Below are 21,098 nucleotides of genomic sequence, written 5' to 3' on the forward strand. Positions count from 1 at the left end.
AATTATAATGTGACCCGATGTTAAAACGGATGACGAATGTTTCCACATGAGTGTACATATTATATATATATATATATATATATATATATAGATATATATATATATATATTATTACATATATATATATATATATATATATATATATATATATATATATATATACACCTATGTATATATATATAGATATATATATATATATATATACATATATATATATATATATATATATATATATATATATATATATATATATATAAATATATATATGCAATAAGGAGTAATTGACAATATAATTAAGACACCGTTGTGAACGTGATTTGTGTCTTTTCTTTCTGAGTGAGAGGACGCGATGGGCTGTGACATTTTTAGAATGTAGAGATCATCAATTTAGCTTCTCCATGGAAACAGTGGTCCTAAGTGACAAGACAGCTCAGCTTCGGAAGCGCTGGCGCATCTTCCTCGGGTGGCGCGATGTCGAAGTCGCTGCCTAAGCAGAACAGACCACGTCCTGTTTCTATGCACGGGCGGATGCAGATATGCTTTATGAATCTGGTTTAAGGCTGTTTCTTGGGCGTGGACAATGTTCTGTATAATGATATCATGAGCTTGTGACGAAGTTAGTGACGACACTTATTGGGAGTGTCTTGGGGTGTTAGTTCGTGCTTTCGTGTGTGCGAGCTACTTCCCTACATAATGAGAGAGTAAGTTAGCCAAAATGGGAGATCGCTACAGAATCGGCGAAGGGCCAAGATGGCTCCTTTGTCAGTATTTTTGGTGAAGTGTGTGAAATCTGTGTTTAATGAGTAAGCATACTTATTCTTTGGCCAAAGGTGTGGCTTGACTGTATTTTGAATATTTATTTCAAAGATGTTCTATTTTATTTGACCTTTTTATTTTGCTTTATAATCTTTGCTTATCGATATGTTCTCCTGTCTTCTTATAGGCGGATCTGAGACAAAGGGGAACTGATATGGTGACTTATTTAGAAATGGGAACTTAACTGATGTTTCGTGGTGTTACTAGACTGCTGTGACTATGCCTAGTTTTATGACTAAACTAATGTTAGTTATTTGGTTAATTCTCCAGGGTTATCTGAGTTCAACCTTTCATTTAATCATTTTGTTAAGAACCTGATTTATTTAGCTAATGCTTTGCTCTTAAATAAATGTATTTTTGTGGTTCACGAGTCTGATTTAATTGCCTTAGGTAATAGAGAGAGAGAGAGAGAGAGAGAGAGAGAGAGAGAGAGAGAGAGAGAGAGAGAGAGAAAACGGATGTCATTTCAGTGCCTCGCTGCTACACGGTCATAGCTACCAACCTTTTAAGATTGCCGAGGTTGGAACCTCGGTAAGATATATATATATATATATATATATATATATATATATATATATATATATATATATATATATATGTTTGTACAGATACATATTTACACGAAATAACTAAGAATGCAGCTAACAAAACCTCCAGGTTCTTCAATGATACTGTAGATTTTGAAAAAATGATAAACATAAAAAGGAGATGAAATTCAAAGTGAATTTCACCTGTTTTATCAAAATATGTGAAGATTCTAATTCATTCCAAAGTGCATGTGAGAATTCATTAAAAAAAAACATATGAAAATTAATAAAAAAAAAGAGAATCCTATAACAGAATAGTTTGGAGTTTTAGAAACGAAATCATGTATTCTAGATATTAAAACAGTGTGATGACGTCAACAGTATACTATTCTACCAGATACTTCTAGCAAACAGTGGTGTGTATTTTTAACTACCAGGAGGTAGCAAAAGAATTATTGGATTTTCAGAAAGGCTTTATAGTTTTTCATCTAGTGAGAATGTCCTTGATATATACATTTAATACACAAGCATTCAAGAGTAGGCTTTGAATAAATATACTTGATTTTCGTATCTCATTTTTTTAAATATAAATGTTGAAAACAAAATTACTTTCTCGTAAACCAAGAGCTTCACTGTTACTGGATGTTTTTACCTTTTGTTCATCTGAAGTTTTTCATTCTTGTTTTGCAATCTTTGCAGGTGACATTGTTCAACGATAACAATTTACAGATAACTTTATCTCAATAGTACTTTTAATAAGCTATTACCAAGAATGCTATCAAGAAATCTGTCTGGTTACAAACCAGATGAGACATTGTGCATAACAGAAAAACAAAACTCGTGTATACCAGAATTACAATCATCATTTGTAATAATCTTGGTTATTCATGGTTTTAATTAACTGTTTCAACTCTTTGGACTCTTTCATATTGGCAGTATTACCATAGAGCAAAGTGAAAAATCAGCTCCGACGACGATGTCGTAACATCCCTTATCCTATGTTTTTCGTCGAATTTTTTAAATGTTGGTGTGTGCGTGCTAACAGCTCAATCATGGAGGTTGCCCAGAGCCATCTATTGTTTAGACTACAGTCACTACACTTTCCCAGAGTGTCCGCTTTTAGGTAATATTCCTGAAATTAATTCAACAGAAGTACAATTTGCTTCGTGTTCCATACCAATTATTCGTGTAACACTTGGAAATAACTAATGACAAGAATTTGATGACCAAATATAGCGTTCAGTGCCTAAAATCTTTCGACTAACGGGAAGTGTACAAATGCTTTGGAGCGTCCTTGTTCCAAAGGAGTCAGAGATATCATCCATCTCTGCTCATCCATGATCCTATATCTTGTCATAGTATCACAACATTTTGTCTGTGAATCATGGACTTCCTTACTTTCGGAAATTAAGGTAATATATACTGAATGAGATGTTTGAAAGATAGGGAGCTAAACAGAGCTAAACAAATTCATTATCCGGCAGAAGTCTCATAAATGATTGAAAGAGGCTACACCTGTTGGTGTGAGTAGATATACCTATTAGGGTGACGTTCAGGTAAAGCAAATTCTGTTACCGTTAATCTTACGTTTATTTAGTTATCCATTGCATGGCATAAATAGCATATCACACTGCTCTATTATCAGCCAAGCCTTTCATAATTACTTAGTGATTGTTGCCTCCCTGCTTGATGGCTTAAGCACATTTGTTTACCCATCAGCCTTTTTTTTCTATCGCGTTGTTATATCTAGGTGGACGAATATTTAGAACCACATCAACAATATTAGATTTTTGGGTAGGTGTGGGTAGAAATTAGTAGAATATGGATGTATCCTAACCTGACTTGCCTAATCAAACCTAACCTAGGGCTCCATACTCCTAACCTGTCACATGGACTGTGGATCACAGAACTGTCCCTTTCCTGTCACAGGTGTTGCGTTCCTGGCCTGTTACAGGGGGCCCTCTTTCGAACCCCTCACAGGAATGATATACGTAGCCTAGGCCCTAGATCTTATTGCTTGAAATAACCATTGTCAATAAGCCTAGTAATTTACGGTACATTGCTGCAGGTGTCAATCAGAATGGAAATTATACGGCTTTAGTTAAGGTAAACCGCAGTTCTTGGTAAAACTCTTTGCATTTAACAATTCAGTGGATAACTATCACATGTTTGCTATCTTTGAACTACTCACAGAGGAGGAGGAGGAGGAATATAACAAGGAGTGTTTTCAATATCCCAATGGTTATCACATGTTTTCAAAATGCGTATTCACAGGAGAGGAGGAATTATTTTTGGTCAATTGGCGCTTACAATTATTTCATAACACAATGAAAATTACATGCATCTGCATGCAAATTATAGGTATTTGAATATGTAAAAATTGGAATGATACTTGCATTAGCAAAAGGTGCCAGGGCAACAAGTTTTTAAGTTGGGAATCGTCTGGATAGTGGAAAAGGGTTATACTCTAATTGTTTTGCCTCAAGGGACTTGGTTGGGTACCTAGACGTTAGTCAGAACTAGACAATAGGCACTTGAATATACTAATCCCAAATTGTTTTGTCTAAACTAAAGTTATCCCCAAAAGTAGCTTTACTTAAGACTTTGTTGGCCGTGGAACTAGTCCATATGCCTCTGTTTTCCTCAAAATTCATATAGCTATGACACAGAATGGCCAGAAATTGGTATAGCTATACCATGGATCCCATAAAACAGTTTGCTCATTATAATAAAACTGGTTATATTAGGCCTTTAGCATCCATGGGCATAATATGGCATGTTTTACTCCCTAGTTATGAAAAGATGAGACTGGGTTTCAGTTATCCAAGACATATGGTGGTTTGTTTACTATCCCTGCATTGGTAGATCTATATTACTATTCCGCGGCGGCCTAGACTATGGCAGTTGCGGTTTTTCTATGTAGTTTTACCTCCTGAACAAGAATTTTAAGTAATATTTATTCGGACAACTGTAATTAAACTCCGGGGGCTCGTACTAAACACGGCGAAATACATTCGACGGCCCCAATTCCTGGTGGCTTTCGTATTCGCGGGGACGAAACGATGCGGAATGCTTGTATAGAAATACCCCTGCATTTGGTAGGACAAAGCATGTAGCCTCCTCGAAACAAGTTAAGCTAAGGGACTGATACCCTTGACTTAGTTACCAGTGAAATTGTTGAGGATAGAACCCTAAGAAAAATCTGTTTCTTGCCCAAAAAACTTGAAGTACAGCAAAGGCAACCCAGCTTAAAAGAGTGACCGAAATGTTGGAGTGTGGTGGAATTAGTTGGTTTAGAACCTGACACAATGCAAAGATAACAGAGTAATAAAGCTCCCGTTATTTATTTTTTTAATGACATAAATATGAATTATTTTTATGAATTTTAACTTTGGGCTTCGTTTCGAGAGTAGTCTTTTCTTTATATTTGTATCGAAGTTATGCTCGGAACTGTACGTTGAATATTTTTGGTGCTTTCCGGTCCACAATAATGAAGATTTTAAATATTATTGCCATAGCTTTAGTTTTTTACTGAAGATATTCAGTATGACATGGTCTTGGTAAAGATAGCTTATGAAATTATTCTGTATTCTGTTTATTTGATGTAAGACAACATTCTAGTGTCTTGGGAGTACTGAATTATGCATCGTTGATACACAAAATTGTCAGTTAAAGCAGAGTCAAAGTATCTTCATTATGAATATCGACACACCTGCATCTCCAGAGCCTTTAAATATGCAGCTCCTAGATTATACAGCAAGCTCTCTTGAACAGAGGCAGATTGAGAATTTTGAAGTCTTTCAGAATGAAACTTAAAAAAACCCTTTTGTTTCATCGATGCTATGATATGGAAGATCAAACGGTGAATTAGGAATTTGCACTGTGATTAAATATATCCGATGAATAAACTGTTAATTTGTTACTGGGGGTCCTGCGAGTGTTACGTAAGTGGTGCGGAACCTGGATAAACCGTCAACAAGTAACAACTACGTAAGGTAAATTTTTCACTTAACATACTTGCTTGCACTGATTTTTCTGTCTTTTTTTGTGGTTGGGGAACGGGGGTTGGGGGATAAGGGTGATTTTGAGACTAAAAATCCAACTCTCTTTACAAACACACTAGAATCCAGTGTACTCCGAAGGGTACCCCTAAATAAATGGAAGCTTACAGACTGAAACATTAGACATGAACATTTTAGCAAGTGAAATAATCATACAGTTTTGAATATTTAATGTTTCATTGTATAGAATTCACTCGATCGAGAGCAGTGAGAAGTGACCCTGTTAAGCTAAATATTATCATTCTCGGTTTGGAGGACAAAATAGTGTAAAATAGACCTTAAAAAATACAACGTGCAACAAGAAAATAGTTTAAGCATTTGGTCATGAATGAACTGCAGGTGTTGTACTGTATACGTCTTAGAGATTAGGATGGTTGGAATATCAAATGTTATTGAAACCTGATGTAAATTACATGAGGCGAGTCTACCTTTTGAAAGAGTGCTTCTTCAGGCCAGACGTTAAAATTAAGTCAAGATACATATTTTTGTCTAAGAATATAACTTAAGTGATTATTATATTAAATTGTCTGTTTTAAAGTATCTAATTTTCCTAATGTTTTTCCTGATTATAATTTTTATATTTCTTTGAGCCAAGTATAATTCAGAAGTACTGAATGTAAGACGTAATCTTTTTCTTCCAGGTGTCTATTCCGTTGAAGAAAAAATCTGAAGATGATCATCGGTCTATTCTATTGCATTGAGGCATTTCCTTTCTCCGACTTTTGCGGAAGTTTTCAGTGATCAAGTTTGAGGCAACAAAGTGGAATGTAAGTGAAATATTTTGTATTATATATGTAAAAAACCGTGCATTGTTTAATATGTAACTTTAATTTAAAGAAGATTTAAAATAAACTACGATGAAAAAGTTCCTGCCGAATATTTTTACATCGCATTTATATTTGTTCTCTTAAGTCATAATGCCTTAATTTTAACCACAACACGATTCTCTAATTTCACTTTCCGTTGTTTAATAAATCAGAGCAGGCCTCATGAAGATACGCCGGCTAAGTAGTAGGCTTTTTCATTCCATTCATACCACAATAAAATTTTGCCTGCTTGTAGTACCATACAAACTGAACTTACATCTCAAATTCGGGTATGAAACTCATTTGGGTACGATATTTGAAATTCCGAGGTAGGAAGTCACATTTCTAATAAGATTTTCTATTGGCAAAGTTACTTATTAAGAAGGAAACTACTATGAGATTCAGGGTCTCTGTAACACGGTTTTTTGGACTTTGCTCCTTGTCAAAGCATCGGATGTAGCTGAAAGTTGACATATGTATATTTTACAACCACACACAAATTTTGTCAGCATTATCAATAACCTAAACCCAATAGTTTTGATTTTTATAGAGTAAAAATGAACTAGCCGACGCCATGGCCAATGATTACGAGCCAAGAGTCGAAAAACATTCATTACGTAAGCAAGGTAAACAAACACCTATTGACTAAATGTTGCCCCGCCCATCCACCAGACAGAAATGCCATCGGCTCTGAAACCCAAAGACTTTATGAATGGCGGAACGAAACACAGTTGTGGGTGGGGTATCAGTGCTATCGTAGTAATACTACTGTAGCAGTAGTGCCGCAACAGTATAACAGTAATAATACATGAATTAAACGTTTAGACCAACTGCTGGGATCCTTGAGGATCATTTAGCACTTCTTTCAACTACTCGAGAAATTAGTTTTTTATAGCCAGAAGTTAAATTTTCTAATCCAACAATGCCCATGGTAGCCTTCAGTGTTATCCTGAATTATAACGAGGCGAAAGTGGGTGGAGCCTCATGAAGTCACCATTCTGACGATAATTATTGGTGAAGGTTTAAAGCCAATATACGGTACCGGCTATTTTTTTTCAGTAAATAGGTAGATAGCCAATAAATATTGCTTGACATTGGATATAGCAGTTATCAAATCAAGCTTGTCTACTATGTTTTTGGTAATTACCAACTATTCCCTACATCTTGTCAATCTGATTGTGACCTATAAAGTAGACTGTAATTTCTTTGGAAACTTATTTTGGGAGTTAGACTAATAATCGAAATGTTTTTGTATTTATTAACATATTTTGTTGGTTTGTTCATTATGACAATTATCAGTGGGGAGGTTCCAGAGTTCAGAAATGTGTACTGCTTTGCTTGTATTTAAATTTGTATGTCATTGTTTGCCAGAGGTTTAGCCTTCGTTACGTATAGCCAATCATCCATCGAGAAAGAGGGAAGAAATGATGTCATAAGTTACGTAACGAGTGCGTTCGAAACCTTTTCTCTGGGTAAGTTGGCCCGTCTTCAAAAAGGTCACTTTTACATTATAAGTACCAAATTTATTCAACCTACGTAGTGCAGAATACACTCAAAATTCATGTGTTGATATAATATGTATTCTGCATAAGTGTTATATTTATGAAATGCTAGATAAAAAGATTATTGCGAAAAAAACGTGTTACAGAGGCCCTGAATCTCATAGTAGTTTAACACTTGAAAGTGCATGTGAGTGAACGGCTTAGTGGTTTTCTGAATAATTTCCAATAATCAAATTGTTAAGACCTTCTGTTGGCAAGCCTGTGGGAATGTTGACCAGTGTGCATTTTATTGAGACTTTATTCTAGAAAGTACTCATTTTACGGAATTGAAATGTCATTAAGAAGCTAACCACCTCAGTTCGATACAAAGCAAGTGAGCCCAAAATGAAACGCCATTTAATAATAGCTTAGTCAATCATATAAAGTTTTCCTTCAGATTCGTAATTGATGGTCAGCGTTTTGCTTGTCTTATTTTGTTCACGGTCATTTTTGTACTATGCTTTCATTCCTTCTTTGATAAATATAAGTCTAGTCTATAGGTCTACACTCTGTTTTTAATTTTAAATTTATTTTAACTACCATTCAGTTTGCATTCAGCTTTTTGTAATATTCTCATGACCATAAATTTCATTGTCCAGCATTTTTTTTTTTTTTTACAAACTTTCAAAGACTTTCTAATTAAGCAGAGTGTCACAGTCACGGTAGGGCTTTTCACTGCTGAAGTGTATTATTTCGCCACCCAACATTTGAGTGTCACTAGGTCTTCCTTATTCTGATATTTTTTCGCGTTTTTCTTGTACCTGCTTTTTGATGGTATCGTGTTTGTCATCAGTTTCGTATTTCCTGGTGTTTTGCAACTCTTATTCATATTGGGCCTGTATAGCTTCGCTTGGTTTACATTTTTAGTAAAATGATTTTAATACGGCAATGCCAAATCAGGCCAGGAAATTGACCTGACATATGTTGATGGGTGAGTGAATTTGAAATACTGACAAATTCACCATAAAAGCTTTTTGCATTTCATGTTGGAATAACAAAATCGCAACACTTTACAAGTAATAGTCTATGTCTTTTAAGTGAGATTTTCCATTTATTATCTATAACATGGAATACGTTTAAGTGAGATTTTCCATTATTGACCGAGATTATTTTTTCACTTAATTTTTAGTTTTTATAATGTTTAGGCATGAAATTGTACGAATATTCCGGAAGGTTTGTGCTTTAGACAAATATTAGACTATAATATTTGAATTAAATATTTGTTACTGAACATGGCTATTTGGCTTGGAAATCGATGTCAAGCCACGACTTCAAAGCAAAATCCACTAACATTGTATTAACTTGCGTGAATGTTAAACTTTTCTATTCATTATGATTTAAGAATTCAGGAGCTCCTATTGAATACTAAATATTTACATTGATTGAAATCACAGTAACTGGAAATTAAAACTACAATTGTTTAGTGCTGATAAATTTAATTTCTTTCAGATTGATGCATAATCAGATTGATACAACGTCAGCTGTAAAACACGTGCACAATAAATACATCTTGACTACCATGAACAATAAACAGAGACAAGACAGACTCTGGCCGATACTAAGTAAGCGGATGCCAGTCAGTGGTAAAACACGATCCGAGACTAAACATTATGAAGAAATATGGTAGAAAACAACTCTCGAGTTGTCCATCGTACAGAGATGCATAGAAGCAGGAATGCTGAGATCAGCCATACACAAAGAGCAGTCACGGGTTCCGTAGAAGAAAAAAAAAAGAAGTCTCCTTGCTATAGAAAAGCAACACTTCCGGAGTACAGCGTAAAGAGCCGTTGAGACTGAGCTGCAGTTGAGTAACTAAGGTCCCTCAGAAGAATCGATCTTCTATAAAAAAAAATGATTTAACCGTGATAACCAACCAGGCAAAGGAACAGAAGTGCAGTGGAAGCAATATAGTAAGAAATGCATAATGGAAGCAGCAACCGAGCAAGAGATACTGTTTCGGACACCGCATTACGTGAACAAAAAGGGAGATAGTGGCGTGGTTGGTTTGGTGTTTGCTTCTCACCTCGGTGGTCGCGGGTTCGATTCTCGGCCATTTCATTGAGGAGTGAGAGATGTGTATTTCTGGTGATAGAAGTTCACTCTCGACGTTGGTTCGGAAGTCACGTAAAGCCGTTGGTCCCATTGCTGAATAACCACTGTTCCATGCAACATAAAAACACCATACAAACAAACAAAAAGACAAAAAGGGAGATAACCGAAATGGTTTTATTGTTTGGTGCCATCTTCCAGAATTAAACTATAAAATGAACCCCTTTTAAATGGCTGCCAAATGGAACAAATGGCAAAACAAATTCGTAACTTGATATCTTTTTCTTACCACAAAAACCCTTCAGGCTGTCAAACATATTTAACTAATAAAGAAAGTTCATTCACTGCTACATGCATTCACCCCCTTAAAAATAATACATTCGGAGTTCCTATATCCACAAATTCTTTAAAATTACAAACTTTCTGGAATACATTTGGTTTTCACATATTAATGATGCTTCAAATGACAAAATTGTTGTTCATAAGGTAGTTTACGGGAAAGGTTTACGGGAAAGTTAAATTAAATTTGGATCTTCATTCATTATGCACCTTTTTTACAATTGTTTGTGAAAGTGTTTTACCAACTTACATTTACCATATAAATATATTAATAAAATTGATTGTATTCGCATTTGAAATTACTGTTGGGGTAAAATTTTTAACGCAATATAATCTACTTTATAGATTTGAATGTATGACATTTATATTTGAATATATTCAGAAATGAGTGAAAATTGTTTTAAATTATTCACATTCATAAATTTTAATATACAGGAGTTTGAATGTTCTTTTAAAGAAGTATTAAAAAATATTTATTCATGAATTTGGATTTATCTGAAAAATATTTCAACGTATTAGTAAAATTGAATTTATTCTTTTGAAAAGATAACGTGAGTATTTAAATTTCATGAATTCGGTTTCATTAAATAGTAAAGAAAATTGAGACGTGTATTTGAAAATATTTGAATGTATTAATGATTTTGAATAAGTACAAATGTATTCCTATTTTAAAGATTTTGTAGCAGAGGACTTTAAAAGCATTCATAAGTTCGGATTTATTCATAAAATTTAAATTTAATATACATTTGAATGTATTCCAATTTTAAAGCAGAGGGTAATTTAAACATATAATTTTTTAACAAATATTCTTAAGTTCGGATTTATTAATTTGAAATTAGTACATTTTAATGTTAAATTATTTTTCTGTACAAAAGTATTCGGAGGATATCAATAAAATTGAACGTATTCCAATTTTAAAGATCAACAGAGGGTTTCAAAAATATTAAGTTCAGATCTATTCATAAATTCTAATTAATACATTTGAATATATGAATAAATTTGAATTTACGAATACATTTAAATGCATTAATAAATTTTAATATTTACAAAATTAAAGATAGAGTAAAAAAGTTTTGAATAGCAGAGGGTTTGAAATGATTTATCATGAATTGAATGTATTAATACATTAGAATTGTATTAATACATTAGAATTGTAATACATTTGAAAGATTGAATAACAGGCTCAAAAAATATTCGTAAGGATTTATTCAAATTTATGAATACATTTGAATGTATGCATAAATTTGAATTTATACTAATTTGAATGTTGAATTTGTCAATGGAAAAAGAAAATGTTGGAGAAAATCATGAATTTGAATATTAATATATTTGAATGTATTCCAGTTAAAGATTGTTGCCAAAGGGTTTTTTAAAACTTGATTTCAGAAATTTGCATGTATGAATTTGAATTTATTAACATATTTGAATGTTAATTTTTTCAGTAGTAAAATATCTGGAGAATATTCATAAATTTGTATGTATTAATACATTCGAATGTATTACAATTTTAAAGATTTAGCAGAGGGATTATAAAAAGGTATTAAGTTCGGATTTATCCATAAATTTGAATTTATTAATACTGGAATGTATGAACAAATTTTATAAATAATCTGAATATTAAAATCTTGGGTAGAAAAGTATTTATTCATAAATTTAAACGTATTCCAATTTTAAGGAGTAGCAGGGGCTTTTATAAAAAAAATATTTAAGTTCGGATTTATTCAAATTTGAATTAATAAAATGTATTAATATATTGGGATTTATGAATATAGTTGATTTTAATAATTTTATTCAGTAGGAAAATATTTGGGGATTCATAAATTTGAATGTATGGATTAAGTTTAATTTACAGTAGAAAAGATATGAAAATTGATTTAATAAATTTGCACATTTGAATGTACTCCTAAATTAGGTTTAAATTACAAAACTTCAATGATATACTTTCAAAAACTATTAATTTAATAAATTTGAAATCTTCACATTAAGATAATCATTTGAATAAATTATATTAATTTGAAATTTATTTCCTCTATAAAATACTTGGAACAGATATATTTAATGAAATTTTATTCATATTTAAATAAAAATTTTATTTATTCATGAATCTGGATGTAATAAATTGAACATATTAAAATTTTCTGTCAGTTATGACCACCGCGTCTATTAAAAATGTTTAAAATTCAGCGTTCTGCTAAAAGTTACTTGGCAGAATTTCCTAACAGCTGTTTGGAAGGCCAGTTCTTATCTCTGGCACAGACAAATCATCCATAAAAAACCTTGATGTTTGCTCTTTCAGTCTCTTTACATGGTCATTGAAGCTTTGCTTTGAAGGAACAGACTCAGGTCTTGTCTCTGGAACATGCACATTATACAGGAAACAAATACTTTGAAGTATGCTCTTTCAGTGCCTCCCTACGTTGGCCATCGAAACTAATTTGAAGGTCTTGTCGTCTCCTAGAACTCCGACTCCCATATCCCCATGGTCAAAAAACGTTCATAACATGGTGCTTGCTCTACAATCCAACCCACAATGCTGTATTTCTAACGAGCTCTGCTTTGGAGGTCTGAGCCACTCATTCAGGTCCAGTAGTTGTTCATGGTCAGGCTTCATGTGATGCTCTTTCAAGTTACACTACCTTTGAAGGTGGTCTGAGTCACCATTCCGCCACCATCCGTCCAATTCAGTTTATCCACTCAGTGTTTATTATGGTCAGCTTGGTATACATGCTGCTCTTTCATGGAGCTCCAAATCTTGTAAAGATTCTCAGACCAAAGTCACTTTCCTACATCTGGTTACATATTGCTGCTTCTCGCTAATCATCTGATCACCACCTAGAAGCCAGACATGAGCAAAGAATCAAAGAAATCCCACAAACTCATGCATCCATCTCATTTGTATTTCTACAAGTAACAGTGCTCATCATTTGGCTAGTCCTAATGACATAAACCGCTAAAGTGCACTCTCTCTGCCCTAATACCACTGAGTACAAATAGATTTCCAGTTTCAAATTGAATTACTTGAAATCAAGACATTTAAAAATTATTAACATGTAAAATGTAATAAAAGATTTAACTAAGATATTTAAATTTTGTAACTGAATCACTTGAAATTATTTAAAAGTTTATAAACATGTAAAATGTAATCAAACGATTAATGTAAAATGTGAATTTTTACCAGGTGCACATGTGCTGTATTCCTAAATTAAATGCTCAACATTAAAAGTACCTAGATTATTCGAGTTGTTGTCATTGTCATCAAATGAAGTACGATGTGATCAAAAACCACAATTTACATAGCAGTGATATTACAAAATTGATATGAACTGTTGTCGTCATAGTGTAACTGCTTACACGGATATTAGCAAACTGATTCACTGTTGTTGTCATGTTGTAACTGATTGCACTGTTAGAAGCATGCACCATCATCTATAAAACAGATCATCATTATGAACATGAAATCTTACAAAACTGATTTTGATTGTTTTCTTTGGTTTCCTTACATAACTGATATTGAGATTTCCCTTCCTCAATGTGTACTACTATCAATAATCTTATAAACCGATGATCATTAAGCAAACCAGTCAAGCTTACTTGTCAAGAACCAATTCCCCAATGTGGGATTCCTCACAAAACTGACTATGGATTGTTCCATATCTTAGGCTTCTAATAAAATACAAAATCAATGTAACATTGAGCAAATTAGTCAGGCTTACGTGTCAAGAACCATTATTCCACACAATATGGGATTCCTTACAAAACTGATATTGATTATTCCATATCTAATAATTCTAATAACAATCTTACCAAACTTTTTATTGTTAAGCAAATTAGTCAAGCTTAATCGTCCAGAACCATTTCCCCAATATTCTTATTAAAAACACTGATGGCAATTCTGTTAAGGGATGGTCTGCTGCTGACATCATGAAGTTAGAGGAGGATATATGTACAGTGTTTTGAACCTAGGGACAAAGCATGATGACAGCTCTGTTATGGGATGGTCTGCTGCTGACATATATGTATATGCCAGAGTATCATGAAGTAAACAATATAAAACATTTCAAAGGTTCTCAGTTACTCTAACGCATACAGTAATGATACATTATCGCACTCTTGAAAGGAAGTTCTAGCCTCATAATGACCTGAAGACTCATTTCAAAATAAACACCCAACCACGAAAAGACAGGTTTCTTAAAAACGATGGCAATACAACCACTAATGTTTAAAATAATATCTGGTTAAGGGAAACTATTCTCAAGGGTGGATGACAGCTAATTCATTATTTGAAAATAGCTCAACAATTATATGCCAAATGATGTTGGATCACCTTTCTAAATGAATAGGCTAATACTACCCAGTAACAGATGATGGTCAGGCTGTAGGGCTAAAAAGTTAGAAAACTTGGGCCAATCACTGTTAGCAGAAAACTCAAGATTAAAATGAAAACGGTAACAGTGTTACTACTCTTCCCAATTTTAGAATGGCTAAAAATGATTAAAGGAAATTACCGTATTTGAGGCAAGCTGAAGAAAATCCTTCAGCAAACCTACGAATAAACCTATTGCATCTCCCCTGGCTGTTTTTATGAAAATTAAATGTATGAAGAATTGTAACCTACAGTACACCTAGTCACGTCACTGCAGCCTTAAAGAAAAAATTTCGCCACCCTTCAAGGTTGATTGATTGATTCATAGATTTTAGGCATAATGCCAAGCATTGGGGCAACGAAGACCATTCATGCTGTAACAGAAATTGACAGTGAAAAGGGTTGAAAGGTGTAACATTAGGAAAACCTCGTAGTTGCACTATCAATTTTGTTAGGAAAGGGTGGAAAGTAAGATGTGGAAGAATAATACAAAAGTTCGTACAGTAAAAGGAACGAAAGTAGTTGCAGCTAAGGGCCGAAAGGGCGTTGCAAAAAAAACTTAGTAATGCCTACATTGCACCAAACTAAGGGGTAAAATATTGAAACCTCCCACAAAGATAAAACAACACTTTCAACTCTCCATTGAAGAACTCAAAGACCATACAACTAAAAAACAAAATATATCACCCAATTATAACTGTGTAAGGTAAAAGCTCATAATTTTATACACTAAGAAAAGTTTAGAGAAAGACTTTAAGTCTATTAAGAATTAAAACTAGCGTGCGTAACCTTATAGCAACATAAACAATACTAAAATGTTAATATAGACTAGTTGCCAAATGCATATATATGACTATTGTACAGTATTATTACAATTTATGTATTGGCCCAAACAAGAGTTTATATAACCCACTTTAACAATGTAATGAAAACTGAATAAGTGTGGCTTTGTATATTGTACTATAACCATATTAAAAAAACTACTACTTTAAACGTATGGCATAGGACAATTATATACACCAAGATTTCAGCCTAAGAATCTCCTCCCACCTTACTCTCCTACAGTGCCCAACTATGTCCAGAGTACAAGCATGTATGCCTCATGATTACAGCATTAACTTTATCAATTCAAATTTGATTGTCCACCTCAGGGAGGAATTCCACATTTTCCCAGATTTTCTGCAGAAGCCATAGCTAAGCCATATTTGTGGATGTCTTTAGAACGTTTTCTATTGCCTCATGAAGTTACGACTGAGGAATAAATTCATTTATTTAAAAGGAAACAGTATTCTTGTGTGATCAGTTTAGTGCCCCTATTATGATGATAGGTAGTGTTGCACAGGTCCTAAGTAGAGGCAAAACTAAGATGAGGCATTTCTTTCTGGAAGGTCCTCATTTAAGGCCCTGGATAGCCTACCTTAATTTATTTGTGACTAAACTTTTGACCTAGGGTTGGACCACAAATGTGGATATAGTTTGGATGCAGTCCTCTATAGACCTACACAAGTTTTTTTGTTCAGTTGCTGAACACTGACAATTTACTTTTAAAACCTATAATCTAATACAGAGTACACATTCTTATGTAGTGTATATCAGTCTATTAGATGGCATATTTTATCTAAGCCAAAATCTTATGACATTATACTACACCAAAAAACCATCATAAATGTGTTTACTAGGAGGACATGGTAGGATCTGCTCCAAAGCTTTGCCATACATGCCAAAAGCTCTGAAGACAGGCCTCTACTATATACCTTAAGGGTTCAAACCATCAGCTGCAGTTGTTTTAAGATTCTTTCCTCTGAAGAGTGAGACTTGCCTACCTTGAAAGGGCTGATTGGACGAGGAAGAACTGGAAGAACGACTTGGGTTGAAAAACCTCATGAAATTTGGGAGCATGACTGGGAACTGTCATAAGTACAGGATGCTTGAAAGAGGGTTTCCAGGACTGAGCTAATAATTCCCTACTTACCTGACTCGAAACATCTTCAACAACAGTTTTTAAAAATATCGAGATTAAGTAGACGCTGATGAGGGTCAGTAACAGCTACTGATTGTTGAGCTGGCATTACTTTACAAGACAAAAAAGAATACAATTGTTCTTGTTTCTTCAAAATAGAATTTGTAAAAATATTCGACAATTCTCCAGAAGTGTCTGAAATAGCTCTACCAAGGCATGGCAAATACTCCAGAGCTTCCTCCAGCACTGTCTCCCCCTCAAGAGTAACGTGATCTATCACTTGCTACAGTAAATTTCCAATAGCACTAAGCACAAGTTCCACAAAGGAAAGGGCTTCAAAAGCGTAGAAAGTTTATTTTTGGAAGCTCTCTGCCTCACCATTAGACCACACTACTTTACTAGATTTGAGAGCTCTACATTTCATAGGGTCAAGCAATTTGAAATTCTTAACTAGTCTTGAACAGGGGAAGAAATAAAGATCTGGCAATGCTCCAGTGTGATAATAAGCCACTCTCCGAGGTTTCATTTAAGAGGAAACCATAGTCATCAACTTCCTATGACCTGCTTTAAGGGATAAAGCGGTAAATCTTAATAGAGCTCCGGCCAATTTTAGTATAAATGTTTAATACCTTGAAAGGAGACACTAAGTATGTTCTAAGGAAGACTGAAATTAATGGCGGTAAGTCCTATCGGTCTAGAAAACACAACGTAAATTTTTGTACCTACAGAAAAAAGCAAAGTCCTTCATGTTGTTGTCTCTGTCGTATCACCTATTTTAATGAGCTCCTGTTCGTTCGTTTGTGTGCTGCGCAGTCTCAAATTGTCTTGGGAAACCACACCTTCCGAATGACGTCACGAAAAAAAACCCATCCAAAAGTGACATCATTATAGACAATTTCCAATCGTAAATAAGCACGTTTCAATTTTCTCAGAAACAAAAGAAAGCACAGTGTTTTCAGCCAATGACAATATTGAATGTTACCAAGTCGTTAATTTTTCGGCAAATACACCTATTTTCTCCAATAAGCGTTACTTGCAATAGCGCCATGGCTGACTTAGCAGTACCGTCTACAAGCTCCCGATTTCGTTCCCCAGGAAAGTTTCCCCCCAGGTGTGTGAAAATTGCTACGTTAATTATAGAGATTTCAAAAACTATTATTATGGACAAATAGAAAGGCTCGTAACTTTTGCCCAAAATCACGGTTTATCAAGAGTGAACACATTTCCGCGACTTGTGTAAGGAAAAGTGCCGTCTTGACTTGAACAAAAAAGCCTTTCGGTGTGATAAAACTTATGTAGTGTCTTAAAAAAAGAGAGAAAAAAAAAAGTGTAATTTTTTTGTCTCAATATTTAAAAACACAAGGTTCTCCAAGTCTCACGTGGATATTAAAACTAATTTAACATTTTGCTTTATTTTTGTATCTGATTGGTTTTCTTATAAGTTTGCTACTTTTGAGCTTCATCTCAGCGATCCCACCATCATGATTGGGCGGGTTCATTTTGTAGGGAAGTAATAGTAAATTGGGGACTTAGACGCCTCATAAAATTGAGGGGGAGGGTAAAATAGTGGAAATTGATGGATCAAAATTTGGGAAGAGGAAGTATAATGTGGGCAGAATTAATAGAGGGTCAGTGGGTATTTGGGGGAATTTGCAGGGAAAACTAGGGAGTTCTTTATGGTTCCTGTTGAACAACGAAACCCTGAGGTTTTGCTTGCTGTCATTAAACAGTACATCGAACCAGGAACAACAATAATTTCCGATTGCTGGAAAGCATACGATTGCCTGAAAAACGAGGGCTACAAACATTTACAGGTCAATCACAGTGTCAATTTTGTTGATCCAAACAAACTCGTGCCCATACCAATACGATAGAGAGACGGTGGAGAGATTCAGAATTTGTTTAGTCCCAAAATATGGCCGCCGTAAAAAACATTTTGTTGGATATTTAGCCGTTGCATATTTTTCAAATTGCACATTCAAGACCCCTTACGAAAGTTTCACGCCTTTGTGAAAGCTGCTGCTGAAGTCTATCCTCCACTGTAAAGGTAAGCTATTTCCTGTATATATTTTTGATTATCGTGTGAAATATGCTGCAGTATTGTCTCTCAGTTAGCCTAATCGCTGCTCCAAATTTTTCGGAATTGTCATGAAGTGTGCAGGGAAGGTAGTGCCCTTAAGGGGGGGTCGCAGGGGGGGCGAAGCCCCCCCGCTAGGCCTAGGTAGGGGTACGGCGCTCTAGGTTAGGTTAGGTGGTTTGTTTGGTTAGCTAGTGGCCCTGGAAATCACTTTTCTCCTGCTCCCCCCCCACCCACCCCAAAAAACCCCCCCGGTTCCCACTGGGTGGGTTCCCCAAGATTGTTTGATGGGAACAAGGGTGTAATTGCTTGATGCCACCAATATTAATGATCACTTTTAAGCATATCAATAAAAAATACATCGGAAAAATATATATTCTAATGCAAACAAGAGACGGGAGCTCTCCTTTAGATTTACCGATAAAGCTTTCGATATTGCATCTAACCTTGCAAAAACAGCAGAGAATTTTAACCTCTTACTCGCTTGAACCAGAGCCAAGGTATAAGCCGACAAAAGCAGTGCAATCCAACAAGCACCTAAACAATGAAGGAGAATCATCTTGCGGAAGGGCCAAGATTATAGGAATCGTTTAATCCTCATGGGAAGAGGAGGTAACGCTCCTAGGATGAAACAGTAATGACATCATGGGTTGCAGATGGGAAAACAGGAGGCTGTCCGGGGAGGGCTGATGACTGGGAGGGAGATGGTTGGTTGTGTGAAGGCATTGGATTTTCACATGACGGCACTGCAGTAGACAAATTCAAAAGCTTCGTGCTTGCGCAACAAATCCACAAATGTTGCAAGATTAGACTTGAGAGAAGATCCACTGAGGTAACAGCCAGTCGTATGTAAAGTACAAGAGGCAGGCGGGGAAGGGGAGCCACAAGTAACAAAAAAAAGAACAGCAGGCAAAAGGTGAGGAATACTAGGAGAGAGAGGTGGGGGATTGAGTAGGAGGGGGGAGTCAACGTCAGAAATGGAAGTGCGTAGTAAAAAATGGTACTGGGCGAGTATCCAACTGGACAACATATGCATTGATGCAAGGTTCGGAAACCAATGGATTAATTGGAACCTGTCTAACACCCCTAAAAAACTCAACAGGCTCGCATACAGTGAAACCCCATATTCGTGGACTCCAGATTCACGGATTTCTCTTTTAGAACATATAAGCCCATTATTTGTGTTAAATTCGCCTATTCGCGGTATTTTTTTTATGAGAAATATCTTGCAAATTCCTGTTTTTTTTTATCACTTTCATCATAGAAGCACTTTGTGATAAAACAAATTAAAAAACCAGGTATAAAAATTTTTAGTGGTCTTTTCTTGAATTTCAACTAACCCAATTGGCAATTTTAAGCAAATTCTTATACAGGGGCAATCACTATTCAAACAGGTTCTAGCTATTCGTGGGGGGGCCCCTGGTACCCATCCCCTGTGAATATGGGGGGATCACAGTACATCACTTTCACTCCCGCCAGAAGAAATAACGCACGAGTTGGTCAGAACAAGCGTTTAACTCAAACAAAGGAATCTTTCGGAGAATGTTTCACAGCTGAGACAGCAGACAAGAGAGAAAGGTAGTGAGGGGCACAAACCTCCGTCCCAAGACACGCCATGGTTCCCTATCAGAGGGGAGACCAACTAACGCAAGGCAGTCCAGAGGGCGGGATACAGGCAGACAAAACTTCATTGCCTTCTCTCTCGTGGGGGGAACGGAAAATTACTATCACTAAGGATGGGGATCCATCACCTTCTCTCTCACAGAAAGAAACGGAAAAATGGCTATCACTAGGGAGGGAATCACGATCTTTAGTCACCCAGAGGTTAAACTATAATAATCAAAGTGAGGTTAACAATAAACTAATATCTTCCATTTTACCTAATCTTTTCTCCTGAACCAAATAGTGAACAAGAGAAGGCGGAGCATTAATAGTAAGAGAGAAATCTGCTTTGTCAAGCAAAGGAGGAATGAGAGAAGGGGTACTGCAGTTAGAAAGAATGAATGGAGTATGCTTATGGCCAGACCTGACCAAGTGCCTAAAAATAATTTATCGGTCTCCAGGAACTTCTGCTATTTCACAAAACTAGATTAATTCTCTCATCTGACCATTCTTTACATTTTTTCACAAGAGAAAAAATTACCTTACATGTAACACACACATTGTGGCTATCATGGCTAACTGAATACATTAGGTTAATAAGAAAAAAAACTCATTCCTGTAATTTTGCTTCAGTTTTTTATAGGACCACCAAGTTTAAACTAAAGTCTGTCTTGACTTAGATCACTATGTGTTAAAAAACTGCAAAAAAATGGTTTTGCTTTATTTTGTAAAAGCAATGAGTAGGCCTACAACACCTGTGAAGTGGCCAAGGGGCTGAAAAGATGTGTATTTAAAAAATCAACAATGCTGTAACTAGAGGAGAACCAATTTGAAAGTAACCTTGAAATTGTTTAGTTAACTCATTACAGCCTCTCTCATGTCTAACACAAATGAGAACCACAATACTAAACCGGGGGGGGGGGGCATTATGGAGCTGCTTCCCATTTCATTTAGAGA

The 21,098-nt window shown here is 35.1% G+C and overlaps 2 long non-coding RNA genes across 3 annotated transcripts in view; both read left to right on the forward strand.

The window, feature by feature from the left end:
* The window catches only part of LOC135226232 (uncharacterized), a 38,441-nt gene that overhangs the window by 4,671 nt on the left and 12,672 nt on the right, over nucleotides 1-21,098 (forward strand). The window lies entirely within an intron of this gene.
* LOC135221076 (uncharacterized) lies at nucleotides 2,629-9,744 on the forward strand. Its single transcript, XR_010315870.1, has 3 exons — nucleotides 2,629-2,755; nucleotides 6,046-6,171; nucleotides 9,201-9,744. It is a non-coding gene; the product is annotated as an uncharacterized LOC135221076 (long non-coding RNA).

Source organism: Macrobrachium nipponense, chromosome 20 (genome assembly GCF_015104395.2).
Source record: "Macrobrachium nipponense isolate FS-2020 chromosome 20, ASM1510439v2, whole genome shotgun sequence".
Classification (NCBI taxonomy): Eukaryota; Metazoa; Arthropoda; class Malacostraca; order Decapoda; family Palaemonidae; genus Macrobrachium; species Macrobrachium nipponense.